Source organism: Procambarus clarkii, chromosome 64 (genome assembly GCF_040958095.1).
Source record: "Procambarus clarkii isolate CNS0578487 chromosome 64, FALCON_Pclarkii_2.0, whole genome shotgun sequence".
Classification (NCBI taxonomy): Eukaryota; Metazoa; Arthropoda; class Malacostraca; order Decapoda; family Cambaridae; genus Procambarus; species Procambarus clarkii.
The window spans coordinates 29,059,502-29,081,768 of NC_091213.1; the positions used below are offsets into that span (position 1 = coordinate 29,059,502).

The window sequence follows — 22,267 nt, forward strand, 5'->3', positions numbered from 1 at the left end:
CATGAAGTCTGGAGGCTTCCTCGAGTGGCTCCACGACTTCCGTCCAGGAATCAGTGAAAAATGTGTAACTTATACATTATTGTGGAACAGGGGTAAGGTGCGCGTCTGTACCGTGATCGATGGATCGAGTCGCCTCATTGCTCTAAATGATTTTCTTACTGATACATATAACATCAACATCAACGATATCATCTATACTGACATCAACACCAACAATGCCATTCACATCATCATCAACAATAACAGTACCATCTACAGCATCAACAACAACAACAATACAATGTATCAGCGGAGTCCCACAGGGCTCAGTACTTGGGCCCATCCTGTTTCTAATATATGTGAATGATCTTCCAGAGGGAATAGACTCATTCCTCTCGATGTTTGCTGATGATGCAAAAATTATGAGAAGAATCAAGACGGATGAAGATAGACAGAGACTACAGGATGACCTGGATAAACTGGAGGAATGGTCTAGAAAATGGCTGCAAAAGTTCAACTCGGGAAAGTGTAAGGTGATGAAATTAGGCGACAGGAGCAGGAGGCTGAACACAAGGTATCATCTGGTAGGGGAAATCCTGCAAGAGTCAAATAGAGAGAAGGATCTGGGGGTTGATATCACACCGAACCTGTCCCCAGAGGCCCACATCAAAAGAATATCATCAGCGGCATATGCTAGACTGGCCAACATAAGAACTGCCTTCAGAAACTTGTGTAAGGAATCTTTCAGAACCCTGTATACCACTTATGTAAGACCAATCCTGGAGTATGCAGCTCCTGCCTGGAATCCATACCTAGTTAAACACAAGACAAAGTTAGAGAAGATTCAGCGGTATGCCACCAGGCTCGTCCCGGAACTGAGAGGATTGAGCTACGAGGAAAGGTTAAAGGAACTGAACCTCACATCCCTGGAAAACAGAGGAGTAAGGGGAGACATGATAACCACCTACAAAATTCTCAGGGGAATTGACAGGGTGGACAAAGACAAACTCATCAGCACGGGTGGGTCACGAACAAGGGGGCACAGGTGGAAACTTAGTACCCAGATGAGCCACAGAGACGTTAGAAAGAATTTTTTCAGTGTCAGAGTAGTTAATAAATGGAATGCACTAGGAAGTGATGTGGTGGAGGCTGACTCCATACACAGTTTCAAATGTAGATATGATAAAGCCCAGTAGGCTCAGGAATCTGTACACCAGTTGATTGACAGTTGAGAGGCGGGACCAAAGAGCCAAAGCTCAACCCCCGCAAGCACAATTAGGTGAGTACAATTAGGTGAGTATAACATCAACAACTACATTACCATATATAACCACAACAACTAATCAATAACATAACGGCGTCATCTATTACACAGAGACATCCCACTAACATGTTGTATATCAATGAGATAATCAACTGAAGCTCTGAGATGATTCGAACCCATGACCGAAGAACTCCCCCGCCGCTCTGCTTACCACTGTACCACCCCAACTTGTTACTAGTTATACAACCAGAATTGTACTAGAACCTCAGGGAGTCTGGAGGCCTCTACTGAAGCCAGTCCAACTTCACCGCACTACACCCAAGTTAGTGGGATTTCTCTGTGTATCTGCAGTTGGAGCGACCGGTGGACGGACCACTTTGCCTGCACCCGAGTGTTTGGGAGTTATACAATAGGGAAAGGGACAAAAGAGCCCAGGAGTTATGTAAACTATAATGGGAGGTCAACTACAGGAGTCAAAGAGAAAGAAGGTTTCGGAATGGATATAATTCCAGTACTCTCTCCAGAGGCTCACATAGACAAGGGAAACATCGTCAGCTTATAAGACACATGTTGTATATTAGAATAGCATTAGAACGTCGTTTAGAAGCCTAGACGACAGTACCGTTTTACGACTCTTTCGAGGCCCTCTACTTTCAAGGTCACCCTTTGTTAGACCAGCAGTGGAACATGGGGCACCGGCCAGGAATCCCCACCTTGGGAAAAATAAAATTTAAAGTTAAAACCTACAACAAGATTATAACTAGAACAATAAGGGCTGAGTTATGAGGACAGGTTAAGGGAAGTAAACCTCACGACTCTGGAGGAGACAAGAAACAAAGGGAACAATAGATGAAATAAGAGTATAGATGCAATACAATAGATGAAATAAGAGTATAGGGCTGGTCTGGGGCCAGATTCACGAAGCGGTTACGCATGCACTTACTAACCAGGACATCTTTTCTCAATCTTTGGCAGCTTTGTTTACAATTATTAAACAGTTAATTAGCTCCGAAGTACCAGGAGGGTGTTCATAGCAATAATCAATATTATTTCCCCACTACTCTCATGCTAAAAGAAAACTTTCTAACATCTCTATAACTCATCTGCGTTTCCAGGTTCAACCTAAGTCATGGTCTGTTGGTATTCCGTGGGAAAATTTTGTCTTTTTATACTCCGTTAATCCCCCTAAGTATTTTGTATGCTGCTATCATATCTCTCCGCTCCGTCCTTTTGTTCTAACGTTGTCAGGTTCAGTTTCTTCAGTCGTTCTTTTTATCCCATCCAGCAGCTCTGGGACTAACCTCGTCGCAAATACTTATTCCTTTTCTAGTTTCCTAATGTGATTCTTTAGGTGGAGGCTTCATGATGGGCTGCATACTCTATGACTAGTCCCTCGTAGGCAATGAGACCATTTCTCCGTCGGCCGGATTACCCATCGCCATTTTATAAACAAACATTTAGCATGGCGATGGGTAATCCTCTCTCCCCGGTTTTGAACAATTTGTACATTTGAGTGTTTTGAAACGAATATCTTACCCAGGATTTTGCCATCAAATTTGGAGTGGAATAGAAACGTTGAAGATATTTTGTGCCTGTGGCCGGTTAACCAAGACCAAACTGATCTCTTCATTCAGCTTAATTCATTGGTTCTGTCAATTAAATTCATAATTGAGAATGAAGAGAATGGTGTTCGACCTTTTTTAGACATCATGATTCATAGGATCGGTAAGAGTTTCAAATTCAATGTGTATGGGAAACCTACCAATGTGTGCTCGTATGTTCATTTTTACTCAAATCATCCTATTCTGGTTAAGCGGGCAGTATTTTCTGGTATGTTTCTCAGAGTCCTGAGAGTTTGATGCCCGGATTTTTTTGATGAAGAAATAATGAAAATATTTGAAACTGGGTAGAAGTTGAAATACCCAAAATCGGTCTTGGATTTCGCTTTTGGTCAAGCAAAAGGAACGTTCTACAAACAAGCTCCCAAGTGTAAACCAGAAATAAAACGCTTGTTGGTATTATTAACCAATTTTAATGGACTAGTGAATCTTGCTCGGGGTCTTAGTTGACATGGGCTTGAAACCGGCCATATACTGCAGGTATGTTGACGACATTTTTATACAGGTACCTGATGCCAGATGTCTGCAGCAGCTGAAGGACGCATTTGAGCAGAATTCTGTGTTGAGTTTCACGTACGAGATGGAGAACAATGGGAAGCTGCCCTTTCTGGATGTAACAGTCACAGAAAGGAGCGGAGGCTTCCATACTGCAGTCTACACCAAAGAAACAAACATAGGAATGTGCCTCAATGCCAATAGTGAATGCCCACACAGGTACAAGAGGAGTGTTGTCAATGCTTACGTCGACCGTGCTCTATGAAGCCGATGAAGAACTCTGTAGGGTAAGGCAAGTCCTAGTCAACAACGGCTTCTCTAACGGTTTTGTTGAAGACATCATAAAAAGAAAGGTAAAACACCATGCAACTTCTGAAGAGTAAACCAACACAACACTTGTACCTCCAATTAAACTATTTTACAGGAACTTCTTTTCGACGGCTCATAAAACGGAGGAAAGGGTCCTGAAAGATATTGTTGATAGGAACGTTATCCCTACAGACAAAAATCAGAAAATACAATTGATAATTTATTATAAAACCAAAAAAACGGGCAATCTACTCATGAAAAACTTGCCAGACACCAAGCAGAACGCTTTGAAAGAGACCAACGTGGTCTATGCCCTTAAATGCCCACTTGGGGACTGTAAGCCCCAAAGAACTCAGCATATAGGCAAGACAACAACGTCTCTTTCTAGGCGACTAACAATGCATAAGCAACAGGGAGCCATCAAGGAACACATAATCTCTTCTCACAACCAGACCATCACCAGAGAAATCTTAACAAACAACAAAGAAATCATCGATAGGTACGGCAATAGCAGGCGCCTAGACATCAGCGAGGCACTACACATCAAAACGTCAACACCAGCAATCAACAATCAACTATATTCTACCTACTTCATGACCCCCGAACCAATATGGAAGCAGCAAGAGGAAGTATGGGCCAATAGACCTTCTGCAGTTACTTCCATTCATATGTTCACTTATCCAATTTATACCCATTGTTTCGTGTTCTGTCTTGTGTTTGTCACCTCTCCCAAAACTTTTGTATCATATCACCTCATCCAATAGAGTATAATTACGAAGAATTTGTGTGTAAATTAAGACTTTGATAATGGAATACGAATTACGAAACGCGTTTAGGCGTCAGACAATTAAAAAAATGAATTTCGCAGAATTGATATTTTTATTACCACCGACAGTGAAGAAAAACAGCAGAAATATTGAGAAGATTCGTGTTAGAATTATTAATCTTACCTTTTCGGTCATATTCAACAACATATGTTTACAAGAAAGACTGCTACCAAAATATAATAATATATATATATATATATATATATATATATATATATATAATATATATATATATATATATATATATATATATATATATATATATATATATATATATATATATATATATATATATATATATTATACTAGCTGTACCCAGAAACGCTTTGCTGTGACTCAGCAACACATTTGCTTGGCTTAGCCACAGCATCCTTCGCCTGTCCCCCAGTCCTCTCCACCATCCGCCTTCCTATGTGCCCTCGTCCTCCCAACCATGCCCCACTCCACCGTCCCTCGTCCTCACCACCATCTCCCACTCTAGCGTCCACTCGTCCTCCCCACCATCTCCCACACAAGCGTCCCCTCGTCCTCCTAACCATTCCCCACTCCACCGTCCCCTCGTCCACTCCACTATCTCCCGCTTCCCTGTCTCCTGGTCCTCCCCACCATTCTCCATTCCCCTCGCCCCCATCATCCCCAACTTCCTTGTTCCGTTGTCTTCCACCACCTTTTCCCCCCTCCCCTGTCCCATCGTCCTCCCCAACATTCCCCACTCCCTCGTCCATTGCATTCCCAAATAATCTGATGTTCCCATCAGAAAATTGGGAAAATCCAATGATCTGATGTTCCCATCACTGAAATATAAGAAAAATAGTTAATGAAACGAAATGAAAAATGAAAATATAAACAAATACGCTATACTCATGAAATGAACAGTACGTTAAACAACACAGCTCAATTCCAACGCAATGTCACACAAAATAATTAAATAAAACTGAAAATAAATAGAAATCTAGGAAAATTCTATTTATCATTGAAATCGGAAACTTTGTAATGGAATCATAACATATTTAATATAGCGTCTGTTGCTCTTACGTGCAACAGGTGGCACCTTTTTAAAAAAAAAAAAAAAAAAAAATAAGCACGTTTTTACCTCTCACAGGTGTGGCATCTGTACTTATACTGACGAAATGAACGGTATGGTAAACGACACAACTCAATTCCAACGCAATGTCACACAAAATAATTGATTCAAAATGAAAATAAATGGAAATTTATGAAAATTCGTCAGTGCAATTGTAAACATTGATATTAAATCATATAATTTTTTGTATAGCATGTGTTGCTCCTATTGAAACCGATTGTTCTGTTTAAAAAAAATACATGTTTTTACCTATCACAGGTGTGGAATCTATATAGTAGGTATATAAAAATATACACGTATTCGAATGGAACGTTGTGTCAAGATTTCAGAGCAATCAGTGAAGAACTTTTAGAGATTAGAGCGTCCGTTGCTCTTAGTGCAACAGATGGCACTGTTTTTCAAAAAAGCATGTTTTTTCTTGTCACAGGTGAGGCATGTATATTGTTAGTATATAAAAACACGCACCTATTGGAATGCAACGTTATTTGCAAAATTTCAAAGCAATCGGTAAGGAGATTTCAAAGATTTGAAAAACACATGAAAAAGACAGTTTTTCAAAAAAGCATGGTTTTTACCCGTCACAGACGTGACATCTATTTAGTATGTATATAAAAACCTGCTCGGATGAGAATGGAACGGAGAAAGAAGAACTTGCGGTGATTAGCGATTTTGCACAAACGAACATTTATATATATATATATATATATATATATATATATATATATATATATATATATATATATATATATATATATATATGTTGTACCTAGTAGCCAGAACGTCGTACTTGGCCTAATATGCAAGGCCCGATTTGCCTAATAAGCAAAGTTTTCCTGAATTTATATACTTTTTCCAATTATTTTTTTCTTATGAAATGATAAATCTGTACATTTCAATATGCATAAGTTAATTTGTTAAAATTTGAATTAAAACTAATGTAGATATACGACTGAACCTAACCAACCCTACCTAACCTAACCTATCTAAACCTAACCTATCTAAACCAAACCTAAAATAACACAAATAAGTGAATAAATTATGGTCTTAATATAAAATAATAATAATAATTCAAATAAACTACTTGGAAAAAAATTATTGAAAATAAAGAAAATCACTCGGCGTATTAGGCAAATTTGGCCTTGCATAGTAGGCCGAGAAGTGCGTTCTGGCTACTAGGTACGACATATATATATATATGCTTCGTGACGAAATTGTGAAGAATATTCTACCGGAACACCTAATCTGCGTGGTAGGGTACACGACCCCAAAAATTACACTGCAGTTCCACTGAGTTTCTCTCGCAGTCCCAGCACTCCAGGACAATGAAAACGAACTTCTGATCTGTGACTACTTGGAGTTGTTGGGTCATTGGATAAATAGCTTCGGCTTCCATTGACTCTTAACAGTCTAGAAGCCACTAGATCAGAGTACTGGACCTGTCAAAGAGTTTTATTGCTCCTGTCAGTCTAGGTTTGAACTTTACACGGGAGGAGTTCATTCTGATATAATCAGCTTGCGTGTTTGTGAAAGGTAATGTGTTACAATTGTGTCTCGTGTACTCTCATACAAGTGAATTGTGTCGCTGAAATGAGAAAATTTACCCAGCCTCATCTGAAGCTCGGAAGCAATCCAGCTGGGACAGACCAACTGCAGTGTCACCCGGTGAGCGGGTCGATCCGGCACCCAGGTCAAGGTGCCTTGGTCGACCTGGTATAATTTCACCAATAACAAATCCAAGAAAAAATATGTGAATTAGGGATAATAATTAGGAACGTATGCCGCATCCAAACATATGTCAACACCACCCATCTCTGTTTCTGTCTCTATGTGTGTACAAACGACATTCTCTCTTATAGGCATAAGAGAGAATGTTTATCTGTGTGTCCAATGTTGAAGGCCAGACACTTGGGGCTAGCCTCACCCAAGTTAACAGAGGGAATGGTCTAGGGTCCGTGATGAACAAAGGCTGGTCGAGGCCGCCAGAATTCAAAAGGAAACAGCGTGTCAGGGTAGCATTTAGACCCCTATGACGAATTGTTACACTGCTTGCTGGCTACACAGTTAAATATTTTGAGAAGAAAAGTTTGAAAACAATTTTGTCTTATAGTAATATACGGCATTATTCACTTATGGGAAATGTACACATTTCCTTCTTTCTATAATTCACATGTAGTCGCGTGAAGCAGACGATCATCCAACAGCTTGAAAGGTTTCAAAAGCCACACCATTATCTCAGAGTAAATAGGGACTCTATTATTGAGCACTTGACACCGACACACTATTGGCGTGTGTCTTACTGACGACAACACACACCAATAGTGGACAATTATATTTTGTATACGAGAGAGAGAGAGAGAGAGAGAGAGAGAGAGAGAGAGAGAGAGAGAGAGAGAGACAGAGACAGAGGCAGACTTACAGAGAGAAATAGAGCTCGAGACACAGAGGGAGGCAGAGGTGGAGACAGACACACAGAAAGAGACCAGCCCATCCTCCTGTTTTGGTCGTAGTTTAAGAAACGATGAGGACTATAGAATATATACCGACGAACAACGAAATTAGAAAGTAGAAATCTAAACTAATGACTTGGACAAACCGGAAAACAAATTTTTACTTGTGCAGCTTTGTGAAACTAATCTAACCATTACTGGATGGATGGACTGACCTTCCTAGACCTAATACACGATATCTCAGGCCTAATATAGTACATATGTGTGCTATAATAGGTCTAGGAATATTAAAGTTTGTTTTTAGTTTTATTTATTTTAAAATAATTTCTTACTAGCCAGTATACTACTATCTAAATGCTAAGTACGTACGAATTGGTGACTATTGATGACTGTCACAATAGGTACTGTCTAAACAGGAGGATGGGATGAAGAGACTGACAGAAAGTAGATAGTTGGATGGGTAGATGGCTGGACTGACAGATGAATAGTTGGATTGATAGACGGATGGATAGATTGATAGATGGATGGATAGATTGATAGATGGAGTTGATGGATGAGAACATGAGTAGATAGATGGATAGAAGAAAAACTAGATAGATATTTAGATGAGTAGATGGATGATTGGACGGACAGATGGAAGGATAGATTGATGGATAGATCTAAAGATAGATGGATGAAAAGAGAGACAAATCAATGGATAAATGTACAGACTGATGGATAAATGTACAGACTGATGGATAAATGTACAGACTGATGGATAAATGTACAGACTGATGGATAAATGTACAGACTGATGGATAAATGTACAGACTGATGGATAAATGTACAGATTGATGAATAAATGTACAGACTGATGGATAAATGTACAGACTGATGGATAAATGTACAGACTGATGGATAAATGTACAGATTGATGGATAAATGTACAGACTGATGGATAAATGTACAGACTGATGGATAAATGTACAGATTGATGGATAAATGTACAGACTGATGGATAAATGTACAGACTGATGGATAAATGTACAGACTGATGGATAAATGTACAGATTGATGGATAAATGTACAGACTGATGGATAAATGTACAGACTGATGGATAAATGTACAGACTGATGGATAAATGTACAGACTGATGGATAAATGTACAGACTGATGGATAAATGTACAGACTGATGGATAAATGTACAGACTGATGGATAAATGTACAGACTGATGGATAAATGTACAGACTGATGGATAAATGTACAGACTGATGGACAGATGTTCAGACTGATAGATAGATTGATTGATGGACGGAAAGATCTATGGAGGGATAGGTGTATGAATAGATAGATGGATTGTTATCCTGCATATAATAGAACCCGAATCCTGGAGAGGGCGATCGTGGTGGAGAACCAGTGAGGAAGAACCGTGCCTCCAGGTGAAGATGAGACACACATCACGCTGAGAACTCCAGAGAGCCTTGACGGAGGTGGTGGGGAGCGCGGGGCCGAGGTCCTGACCAGCGACCATGTACCAATACATATTTCTTGACATAAACACGTCCCCTGTTGATTAAATCTGGCTACAACTACGCAGAGTTACAACCACCAATCTGTGAACTGTGGCCTTGGGCCCTGACAGCGTCTATAAACCAGTTGAGAGTAATGTTGCAGTGAGAGTGACTTGTGGCTGGTGCAATAACTGGTCCCCTTGTCTCTCTGTCCTCCTCCTCTTCTACTCACCCACTCTCCCTCTGTCTCTGTCTTACTTTCTCTCTCTCTCTCTCTCTCTCTCTCTCTCTCTCTCTCTCTCTCTCTCTCTCTCTCTCTCTCTCTCTCTCTCTCTCTCTCTCTCTCTCTCTCTCTCTCTGTCTCTCTCTCTCTCTCTCTCTCTCTCTCTCTCTCTCTCTCTCTCTCTCTCTCTCTCTCTCTCTCTCTCTCTCTCTCTCTCTCTCTCTCTCTCTCTGTCTCTCTCTGTCTCTCTCTGTCTCTCTCTCTCTCTCTCTCTCTCTCTCTCTCTCTCTCTCTCTCTCTCTCTCTCTCTCTCTCTCTCTCTCTCTCTCTCTCTCTCTCTCTCTCTGTCTCTCTCTCTCTCTCTCTCTCTCTCTCTCTCTCTCTCTCTCTCTCTCTCTCTCTCTCTCTCTCTCTCTGTCTCTCTCTCTCTCTCTCTCTCTCTCTCTCTCTCTCTCTCTCTCTCTCTCTCTCTCTCTCTCTCTCTCTCTCTCTCTCTGTCTCTCTCTCTCTCTCTCTCTCCCTCTCTCTCTCTCTCTCTCTCTCTCTCTCTCTCTCTCTCTCTCTCTCTCTCTCTCTCTCTCTCTCTCTCTCTCTCTCTCTCTCTCTCTCTCTCCCTCTCTCTCTCTCTCTCTCTCTCTCTCTCTCTCTCTCTCTCTCTCTCTCTCTCTCTCTCTCTCTCTCTGTCTCTCTCTCTCTGTCTCTCTCTCTCTCTCTCCCTCTCTCTCTCTCTCTCTCTCTCTCTCTCTCTCTCTCTCTCTCTCTCTCTCTCTCTCTCTCTCTCTCTCTCTCTCTCTCTCTCTCTCTCTCTCTCTGTCTCTCTCTCTATGTCTCTCTCTCTCTCTCTCTCTCTCTCTCTCCCTCTCTCTCTCTCTGTCTCTCTCTCTCTCTCTGTCTCTCTCTCTCTCTCTCTCTCTCTCTCTCTCTCTCTCTCTCTCTCTCTCTCTCTCTCTCTCTCTCTCTCTCTCTCTCTCTCTCTCTCTCTCTCTCTCTCTCTCTCTCTCTCTCTCTCTCTCTCTCCCTCTCTCTCTCTCTCTCTCTCTCTCTCTCTCTCTCTCTCTCTCTCTCTCTCTCTCTCTCTCTCTCTCTCTCTCTCTCTCTCTCTCTCCCCTGATACGCAGACCAATAACTATGAGCCTGCATCTTTGTGTATGCCTCGATACCCATATTTCCATATGTCTGACAACCATTGTGTTACCACCACCAGTGTGCTGTAGGAGAGAAGGTTAGCACTCCCCTGTATAAGGACGGACAACACATACAGTCGCTACGGTGACACCTGACACCATGTGTAGGAGGCCTGATCGAGGACCGGGCCGCGCGGACGTTGAGCCCCGAAATCATTGCAAGGAAAGGTAACCACAATCATCTGTCTATTGTCCTCCCGTCAGTCTGTCATTCTGTTCGTTACTCACCTGCCTGGTTCACTTGTGTCTTGTTTGCCTCTGTCATTGTGTCCGTTATATCACCTGTCTTCCCTAGATATGTGGATTTGTATGTATTACTTGGCCACCAGGATAATCCCGTTGCATGTGGTGAGTCATGAGTAACATTAATGAGTCCTGAGTAAGATCACTGACCGGCAGGGGAGGGTGAGTGTGACGAACGATGGTAAGATGACAGAGTCATTATGGCCGGACCGAGCTAACAGGGAGATATGTTTTCTCTAAGCTCACTCTGGTATATAATATAGTGTACCAATATGGGTAGTTGGAGGGTCTCCGTCACACCCTTCACTGTATAACGGTGCTCTTAAAAACCCCCTTTACGTCCGGGGTCTCCTCCCACGCGCTTATTCCTTCTCCAGTAGGGCTCCGTGGTAGAGCTGATCACGGAGGTGAGGGTCTATTATTACTTCCTTTAGAGGAAATTCATCCTCTGAGACTTTGTAACATTGTCATACTGGCTAAACTCTTTCTTATTATTATTCGTCTTCCTTTTCTTTGAGACTTGCGAGGTTGGTAACCAGGTCTTCGACTTAGCCTTAGTTCACAAAGACTTTATTTTGATAAAGAAGAAAGGGGAGGAGGGAATTGTTTGGAAGACGAGGGGACGGGGGAGTGGGAGATGGTGGGGAGGACAAAGAGACAGTGGAGAGGGGAATGGTTAGGAGGACGAGGGGATGGTGGAGAGGGGGATGATGGGGAAGAAAAAGAGATGGGGGAGGGGGGAATAGTGGGGAGGACGAGAGGACGGGGAAGTCAAGAATGGTTTGAGGACGATGGGACGGGAGGGGAGGAATGGCTGGGAAAACTGGGAGTCAGGGGAATGTTGTTGTAGTTCAGCAACGCACATGCGTTGCTGAACCAGAGCAACGCGTGGCCGGGTACAGCTGGTCTTTGAATATACATATTCAGTTTTGTCTCTACTGTATCATGTTCTGTTTAGTGCTGATATATTTAACATCTTATTATTATTTTCTTTCATCTATTTCAGTACTTCATTCATGTCACCACTTTCACTTCACCGAAGAAAAAATGTTTTCCTAATCCCTCATGTGTTTTTTTTCTAATTCTTGTGCTGAACTTTGTCATCATTCTTTGTATCCAGTTAATTGAAGTTATGTCCGCTTTAGATTCTATTTACATTTAGTAAAATTGAGGTTCAAACAATTAACTGATTCTCAGCAAAAAATCCCGTTTTGTATAATTTCTAATATAGAGAGCCCAAGAAAGAAGACAGCAGTTATGTACCTTACAAATAGTTGCCAAGCTAAGGTCGCTTGCCCACGTATAACTTTCTCTTATAATAACAGTGATGACCTTCAACGTTCTTAAAATTTATATTTTCACTGTGTTAGGGTCAATCTCCCTTGAACTTGTTTCTTCAGCATTAACCATTGACCCATCACCAAGAAAATGTTGTATACAGCTATCGTCAATATACAAGTATGAAGAAAATTAAAGGAAACGCATACTGAAGTAAGTCTAAATTTAGGTATTAAATTATGTGATAGGCAAAGGAATAAGATTAGCAATTCGTTAAATGACGCGGATGATTCACTTACCATCTCATCAACTCTCCCAATCATTAACTTATTGACATCTTTATTCCTGTTTAAAGATCTTCCACAGAGTATTGGATGAAGAAGTTGGTGTCAGTATAAGGTCAACATTAACAGTTTATGTCACATGAGTACACAAGTTGACTAATATTGGCATTAAGCGTATATGCAAGTTTAAAGATCAGAATGACTGAGATTTTGCAAAAATGACAATTTTCTGCAGTGGAAGATATTTCAAGTAAAAGACATTAATCTGTGAACACTTGGGAACAGTTAACTTAAACATGTTTAATTGAATTCCATTAAATCTAAATTTTTCGTTATATTTACAGTTCCTATAGATGACAATGCTTTAGTTACATTATGCACTGCAAATTTCTTACCTTCTCGCTGAATCTTACTGAAGTTCTGACCATTCACATGCTCAGACAGAACTTTTGTACTACTTTTGTCACTGCCTGGTAGTCGTGGTCAGTGGTCGTGTCACTGCCTGGTAGTCGTGGCCAGTGGTCGTGTCACTGCCTGGTAGTCGTGGCCAGTGGTCGTGTCACTGCCTGGTAGTCGTGGTCAGTGGTCGTGTCACTGCCTGGTAGTCGTGGCCAGTGGTCGTGTCACTGCCTGGTAGTCGTGGCCAGTGGTCGTGTCACTGCCTGGTAGTCGTGGCCAGTGGTCGTCTCACTGCCTGGTAGTCGTGGCCAGTGGTCGTGACACTGCCTGGTAGTCGTGGCCAGTGGTCGTGACACTGCCTGGTAGTCGTGGCCAGTGGTCGTGTCACTGCCTGGTAGTCGTGGCCAGTGGTCGTGTCACTGCCTGGTAGTCGTGGCCAGTGGTCGTGTCACTGCCTGGTAGTCGTGGCCAGTGGTCGTGTCACTGCCTGGTAGTCGTGGCCAGTGGTCGTGTCACTGCCTGGTAGTCGTGGCCAGTGGTCGTGTCACTGCCTGGTAGTCGTGGCCAGTGGTCGTCTCACTGCCTGGTAGTCGTGGCCAGTGGTCGTCTCACTGCCTGGTTGTCGTGGCCAGTGGTCGTCTCACTGCCTGGTAGTCGTGGCCTCACAACCTAACATTACTTGCAATTTCGTCATCAGAGTGAAGGCCATTGCCAGCATCCAATAACGAAACGTCTAATGACGGAGCGCTGTTTCATATGGTTGATACCTGTGACCGAGAGGCTTGACGGGACACTTCGGGAGCTCATATCTACCACTGTGAGCACACGAGTGGCTCACCTGTCTCGCTATACACTGATATTTCATGTCACACCTGAACCATATATGTTAATGAGCAATTTTATAGCTCAATTCTTTGGCAGGTAAGTTTGTGACCTGGAGATATTAGTGGAGCTGGCCACCTATAACCTGTGGCTTCTCGCATACCCTTGCTGCCCCAAAGACGCCATTTTAGGCGCCATGGCATGGCCCGGCACCTGGGCCACATGTAGCCACACACTAACAGATGTTGGGACCACATAAAGTCTAATCAGGCCATATGAACCATACAGCTAAGGCCATGTATAACTTTGTACTAACCTTACTATAGATAGTTATAAGTCACCATATATGGTATAATTTATATGAAATTGAAAGTAAATATTAATGTTTTTTTTTTTATCTCCACCAACTGTGAACATTTACGCCCAACTATATGTAGGTAAAGCTTGGTAGGCTAAATTTACATACTGTCCACTACTTAGAATCATAATTCATTTAGAATAATAAATAATTAAACTAAAAAATATCAAGTAAATAAAAAACAAGTTAAATATTCACAAAGAATAAAAACAAATAACTTTCTGCTAGGATTACCCCGCTGTTCCATGGGCTTATAGGGCTTATAGGGTTCCATGGGCTTATAACCCTATGGGTGAGAAAGGATCTCCTGTTCTCAGTTCTTACCTTCATTGTGGCTTGTTAAGCTTGAAACCGCGTCTCCTCGTTCGTGTTACATCTGACCTTTTGAAGAAATTGCTCGGATCAACATCCTCCAAATTGTTAGTATTTTAAAGGTTTCGATGAGATCCGACTTGTCATGTCTGGTCTAGTGTTTTTAGCCCTGTGGCCCTCAACCGTTCCTGATACGAGAGATGAATTAGTATGTTGAAGAACTTGTTTTCATTTCACTGCAAAGATCTGGGTCATGGTGGATTTTAGGGCCACTTTTGTAGTATAGGGAATTGGATGATGTAAAGTGAATTGGTTTTGCTAATTCATCTACAAATTATTTTTGGAATATTCCATAGTGTGCCGGCACACATCATAGAGATATGTCATATCCTTCTGAACAGTGTTAGTGGAAAAGCGGCAGGAAAGGAATGACTTTGACTTTGGATCCATGTGAACAGTATGTGATGACTTGAACCTCATTATGTCACTGCCGATTGTGCAGTCCCCAGTTGGTATTGTAGATATTATTGTTAGAAAATGGTACTAAACAGGTAATTCTGCTGTGGATATTGCTAAACGGTATTGTAGTCGCTATTTTTGCTTGAAGCAGTAATGTGGGATCCCCACATCACTGGTGACACAGGGTTCAATGTCTTTTTAGATTTGAGATCCATGTGTGTAAATTGCGGTCGTGTTGAGACAGCACATTGTCATGGTAGAGTCGAAGGTTGAGTAAATGACTGAATAATGTGCGTATTTTGGCGTTATAGGACAGTCGTGATAGCTCTAGGAACTGTTTATTGCCGGGGGAAATAAAACTGTAAAATGTATATTTACTGGTTCTAAAATTGATAGCTCCAAATTGAGCATGCTGGGAACTCCTGTCTTCGCATCACTTGGACAGTTACGGGCATAAGGAGACCGGTGACCTGTCAAACAATGTAGACAGTCATCGATATCAGGAGCAGAACTTCCACTCAGGTATAGCGAGACAGGTCAGTCACTCGTGTGCTCTCAATGGTAGATATGAGCTCCCGAAGTGTCCCGTCAAGCCTCTCGGTCACAGGTATCAACCATATGAAACAGTGCTCCGTCATTCCACGTTTCGTTATTGGATGCTGGCAATGGCCTTCACTCTGATGACGAAATTGCAAGTAATGTTAGGTTGTGAGGCCACGACTACCAGGCAGTGAGACGACCACTGGCCACGACTACCAGACAGTGAGACGACCACTGGCCACGACTACCAGGCAGTGACACGACCACTGGCCACGACTACCAGGCAATGACACGACCACTGGACACGACTACCAGGCAGTGACACGACCACTGGCCACGACTACCAGACAGTGAGACGACCACTGGCCACGACTACCAGACAGTGACACGACCACTGGCCACGACTACCAGGCAGTGACACGACCACTGGCCACGACTACCAGGCAGTGACACGACCACTGGCCACGACTACCAGTCAGTGTCACGACCACTGGCCACGACTACCAGGCAGTGTCACGACCACTGGCCACGACTACCAGGCAGTGACACGACCACTGGCCACGACTACCAGACAGTGAAACGACCACTGGACACGACTACCAGGCAGTGACACGACCACTGGCCACGACTACCAGACAGTGAGACGACCACTGGCCACGACTACCAGACAGTGACACGACCACTGGCCACGACTACCAGGCAGTGACACGACCACTGGCCACGACTTCCAGGCAGTGACACGACCACTGGCCACGACTACCAGACAGTGACACGACCACTGGCCACGACTACCAGGCAGTGACACGACCACTGGCCACGACTACCAGGCAGTGACACGACCACTGGCCACGACTACCAGACAGTGACACGACCACTGGCCACGACTACCAGGCAGTGAGACGACCACTGGCCACGACTACCAGGCAGTGAGACGACCACTGGCCACGACTACCAGGCAGTGACACGACCACTGGTCACGACTACCAGGCAGTGTCACGACCACTAGCCACGACTGCCAGGCAGTGAGACGACCACTGGCCACGACTGCCAGGCAGCTTTCAACGTGACGAGTGTGACGCTGAAAGAGGTGAATGCCGCACATTGAGACCCGGCCCGGGAGCGCCATTCACACCATCGTCATGTAAAGAGGAAACCTGTAAATATTGGTGTTAAGGGAGAGTGAAGGATGAGTGGGGTGACCCAAGCTGGTACCTGCACCACCAGTAATGTCTTCTAGTGTAAGGAAGCTTTTACTCTTGCTAGCCATTCATGGGAGTCCCTCATGTTAACACATCCTAGTCCAGCAAATAGCCTTAGCTCACAAGAATAAATTAAACTGCCTAAACCAATTAGGCCACCCGAGGTAAGCTATATACAGCCCACTGAACGTGTTCCTGTATATATGTAATCCTCGCTTATAACACTCCAGCAATACCACGTCTCTCATGTTATCTGGTAAATTGTTTCATAAATTAACATTAGTATTTCCTAACGAATATTTAATTATGTCATCTATATAAATAAAAATGTAAACGTTTGTTCAAAATCGCTAATCTCCGAAAGTTCTTCACCGATTGCTATAAATTTTTCGCACAATGTTCCATTTGCATCCGAACGGGATTTTATATACATACTATATAGATGTCACGTCTGTGACGAGAAAAACATGCTTTTCATGAAAAACTGTATTTTTTCATGTTTTCCATGTCAGAGAAATTTTTCGAAACCTCTTTACTGATTGCTTTGAAATTTTGACACAATGTTGCATTCGAATAGGTGCGTGTTTTTATACACCTACTATATACATGCCTCACCTGTGACAGGAAAAAACATGTATTTTTTTTAAACCAATGTTGGACGAAAGAGCAACACATGCTGCAATCTCCAAATTTTTTTTTACTGATTGCTTTGAAATTTTGACACAACATTCCATTCGAATATGCACGTGATTTTTTATACCTACTATATAGATGCCAAACCTGTGATAGATAAAACATGATTTAAAAAAAACACACCATTTGATGCAGGTAAGAGCAACTCTCGCTATATTAAATATGTTACTATTCCATTTCAATGTTTCCGATTGCATTGATATATTAAATGTTCATAGATTCCGATTTTTTTTTAATTTTGATTGAACTATTTTGTGTGACTGCGTTGGAATTGAACGGTCTTGTTTACCTTACCGTTCATTTCGTGAGTATAAGTATAGAACATGTGACAGTTAAACCATATTTTTTTGAAAAACAGCGCCATCTGTTGCACGTAAGAGCAACACACCCTATACTAAATATGTTGCGATTCCATTTCAATGTTTCCATTTGCATAGATAAATTTAATTTTCAAAGATTTTGATTTATTTACGTTTTGATTTAAATACTTCGTGTGATTTGCCTTGGAATTGAGCTGCATTGTTTACCATACCGTTCATTTCATGAATATAGTTTAGTTATTTATTTATTAAATTTTTTTAATTTCGTTTTTTAACTGTTCTCATTTTTTCATTGATGGGAACATCAGATCATTTGATGTTCCCAATTTTCTGATGGGAACATCAGATCATTTGGGAATGCATCGGAGGAGGGAGTGGGGAATTGTGAGGAGGACGAGGCGATGGGAGTGGGGGATGGTGGGGAGGACGTGGGGAAAGGGGACGGGGGTAATGGAGGGGAGGACCAGTGGACGGGAGAGTTGGGGATGATGAGGTCGAGGTGACGGGGGGATTGAGAATGGTGGGGGAGGACAAAGGGACATGGGAGTAGGGAATGGTGGGGAGGAAAAAGGGGCATAGGGAGGAGGGAATTGTTTGGAAGACGAGGGGATGGGGGAGTGGGAGATGATGTGGAGGAAAAAGGGAAGGGGGAGGGGTGAATGACGGAGAGGACGAGTGGGACGGGGGAATCAGGAATGGTTGGGAGGACGATTGGACGGGAGGGGGGGAATGGTGGGGAAGACTGGGAGACAGGGGAAATGTTGCTGTGGCTCAGCAACGCACATGCGGTGCTGAGCCTCAGTAACGCATCTCACCTAGTTGTGCTTGCGGGGGTTCAGCTCTGCTCTTTCTCAACTTTCTCAACTGCTCTTTCCCGTCTCTCAACTGTCAATCAATTGTTTCTACTACTACTATTTTTTCTCACACCACACACACACACACACAAACACGCACACCAGGAAGCAGCACGTGACAGCTGACTAACTCCCAGGTACCTATTTACTGCTAGGTAACAGGGGCATTCAGGGTGAAAGAAACTTTGCCCATCGTTTCTCGCTGGTGCCCGGGATCGAACCCGGGACCACAGGATCATGTGTCCAGCGTGCTGTCCGCTCGGCCACCGGCTCCCCTCCGGGATGTGTTGTCCGTCCTTATACAGGGGAGTGCTAACCTTCTCTCCTACAGCACACTGGTGGTGGTAACACAATGGTTGTCAGACATATGGATATATTTGGTGGATCGAGACATTACCAAAGATGCAGGCTCAGAGTTATTGGTCTATGAGAGAGAGAGAGAGAGAGAGAGAGAGAGAGAGAGAGAGAGAGAGAGAGAGAGAGAGAGAGAGAGAGAGAGAGAGAGAGAGAAAGTGAGACAGAGACAGAGGGAGAGTGGGTGAGTAGAAGAGGAGGAGGACAGAGAGACAAGGGGACCAGTTATTGCACCAGCCACAAGTCACTCTCACTGCAACATTACTCTCAACTGGTTTATAGACGCTGTCAGGGCCCAAGGCCACAGTTCACAGATTGGTGGTTGTAACTCTGCGTAGTTGTAGCCAGATTTAATCAACAGGGGACGTGTTTATGTCAAGAAATATGTATTGGTACATGGTCGCTGGTCAGGACCTCGGCCCCGCGCTCCCCACCACCTCCGTCAAGGCTCTCTGGAGTTCTCAGCGTGATGTGTGTCTCATCTTCATCTGGAGGCACGGTTCTTCCTCGCTGGTTCTCGACAACGATCTCCCTCTCGAGGATTCGGGTTCTATTATATGCAGGATAACAATCAATCTATCTATTCATACATCTATCCCTCTATATCTTTCCGTCCATCCATCAATCTATCCATCAGTCAGAATTTCCGCCCATTGGTATTTCTCTTTATTCTTCCATCTATCTATAATTCTATACATTCATCTATCCTTCCATTTATCCATCCAATCATCCATTTACTCATCTGAATATCGATCTATTTTTTTCTTCTATCCATCTATCTACTCGTGTTCTCATCCATCTACTCATATTTTCAGCCTATCTATCCATCAACCTGTCCATCAATCTACCCATCCAACTATCTATTGTCTGTCTCTTCAACCCATCCTCCTGTTTAGACAGTACCTATTGTGACAGTCGTCAATAGTCAGCAATAGTCTGCCAAAGGACAGGAGGATGGCATGCAAGACACGGCGAGGTCAATGACATTATTAAGAGAAGCCTTACCACAGCCGGTTGTCCAGCAGAGAGAGAGCCCCGTTACCTAATGTCCCGCAACTCTGATGAGCCTGTCGGTCGCCCAGACGGAATCACGGTGAACCCCTGGAAGTATGGTAGACAGTTGGTGTGGGACTACACTTGCGTTTCAACTTTAGCGAATACCTATGTTGACTTCAGTGCTACACAAGCAGGAGGAGCTGCCAATCACCGGGAAGCGGCCAAGTCACGTAAATACAGAGACCTTGAGCACCACTACAATTTTGTCCCCATTGCCTCAGAGACACTTGGTGCCTGGGGTAAAAGTGCTGCTAGCTTTTTGAAGGAGTTGGGGTATAAGCTAATCGAAACAACTAGAGACCCTAGAGCTGCCAGTTTTCTTTTTCAGCGCCTTAGTGTGGCAATCCAAAGAGGAAATGCTCACTGCATCCATGGTTCCTGCCCGCCATCTGAGGAGCTGGAGGAGCTGTTCAACTTGTGACAAGCAGCCTTGTACCCTGCATGTAATCAATATTGTAACTTTTTTTGTGTAATGACATTTTCAAATAAAGTTAGATAAATATACACACATACCAAAAGAATAGGGGTGGTAGGAGAAGAAAATATCAAAGTGTTCAGTGAGGATCCACAAGGTCTTCTCTGAGTACTCTTTATTTTCTTCTCCGAGGCTATGGGTCCCTACACTTGCACCAGAGGTGGTACCCCTTCTAGGTTTATAAAAAAAATAAAATAATATATATATATATATATATATATATATATATATATATATATATATATATATATGTATATACCGTATATATATATATATATGTATATATATATATATATATATATATATATATATATTTATATATATATATATATATATATATATATATATATATATATATATATATATATATATATATATATATATATATGTATATACCGTCGTACCTAGTAGCCAGAACGCACTTTTCAGCCTATTATGCAAGGCCTGATTTGCCTAATAAGCCAAGTTTTCATGAAATAATGTTTTATCCACTACCAAACCTACCTAACCTAACCTAACCTACCTTTTTCAGCTACCTAACCCAACCTAACCTATAAAGATAGGTTAGGTTAGGTAGGGTTGGTTAGGTTCGGTCATATATCTACGTTAATTTTAACTACAATAAAACAAAATTGACCTCAAACATAATGAAATGGGTAGCTTTATCATTTCATAAGAAAAAAAATTGTGAAAATATATTAATTCAGGAAAACTTGGCTTATTAGGCAAATCGGGCCCTGCATAGTAGGCTGAGAAGTGCGTTCTGGCTACTAGGTACGACATATATATATATATATATATATATACATATATATATATATATATATATATATATATATATATATATATATATATGTCGTACCTAGTAGCCAGAACTCACTTCTCAGCCTACTATTCAAGGCCCGATTTGCCTAATAAGCCAAGTTTTCCTGAATTAATATATTTACTATAATTTTTTTCTTATGAAATGATAAAGCAACCCTTTTCTCTATGTATGAGGTCAATTTTTTTTTATTGGAGTTAAAATTAACGTAGATATATGACCGAACCTAACCAACCCTACCTAACCTAACCTAACCTATATTTATAGGTAAGGTTAGGTTAGGTAGCCAAAAAAAGCTAGGTTAGGTTAGGTTAGGTAGGTTAGGTAGACGAAAAAACATTAATTCATGAAAACTTGGCTTATTAGGCAAATCGGGCCTTGAATAGTAGGCTGAGAAGTGTGTTCTGGCTATTAGGTACGACATATATATATATATATATATATATATATATATATATATATATATATATATATATATATATATATATATATGTCGTACCTAGTAGCCAGAACTCACTTCTGAGCCTACTATGCAAGGCCCGATTTGCCTAATAAGCCAAGTTTTCATGAATTAACTGCTTTTCGACTACCTAACCTACCTAACCTAACCTAACCTAACTTTTTTGGCTACCTAACCTAACCTAACCTATAGAGATAGGTTAGGTTAGGTTAGGTAGGGTTGGTTAGGTTCGGTCATATATCTACGTTAATTTTAACTCCAATAAAAAAAAATTGACCTCTTACATAATGAAATGGGTTGCTTTATCATTTCATAAGAAAAAAGTTAGAGAAAATATATTAATTCATGAAAATTTGGCTTATTAGGCAAATCGGGCCTTGCATTGTAGGCTGAAAAGTGAGTTCTGGCTACTAG

General features: G+C 42.1%; 2 pseudogenes; one reads left to right on the forward strand and one right to left on the reverse strand.

Annotated features, from left to right (window-relative positions):
• The first annotated feature begins 10,945 nt into the window (after positions 1-10,945).
• Positions 10,946-10,997, forward strand: LOC123750736 (U6atac minor spliceosomal RNA; annotated as a pseudogene).
• A 7,970-nt stretch (positions 10,998-18,967) lies between these two features.
• Positions 18,968-19,019, reverse strand: LOC138354845 (U6atac minor spliceosomal RNA; annotated as a pseudogene).
• Positions 19,020-22,267: the final 3,248 nt, after the last annotated feature.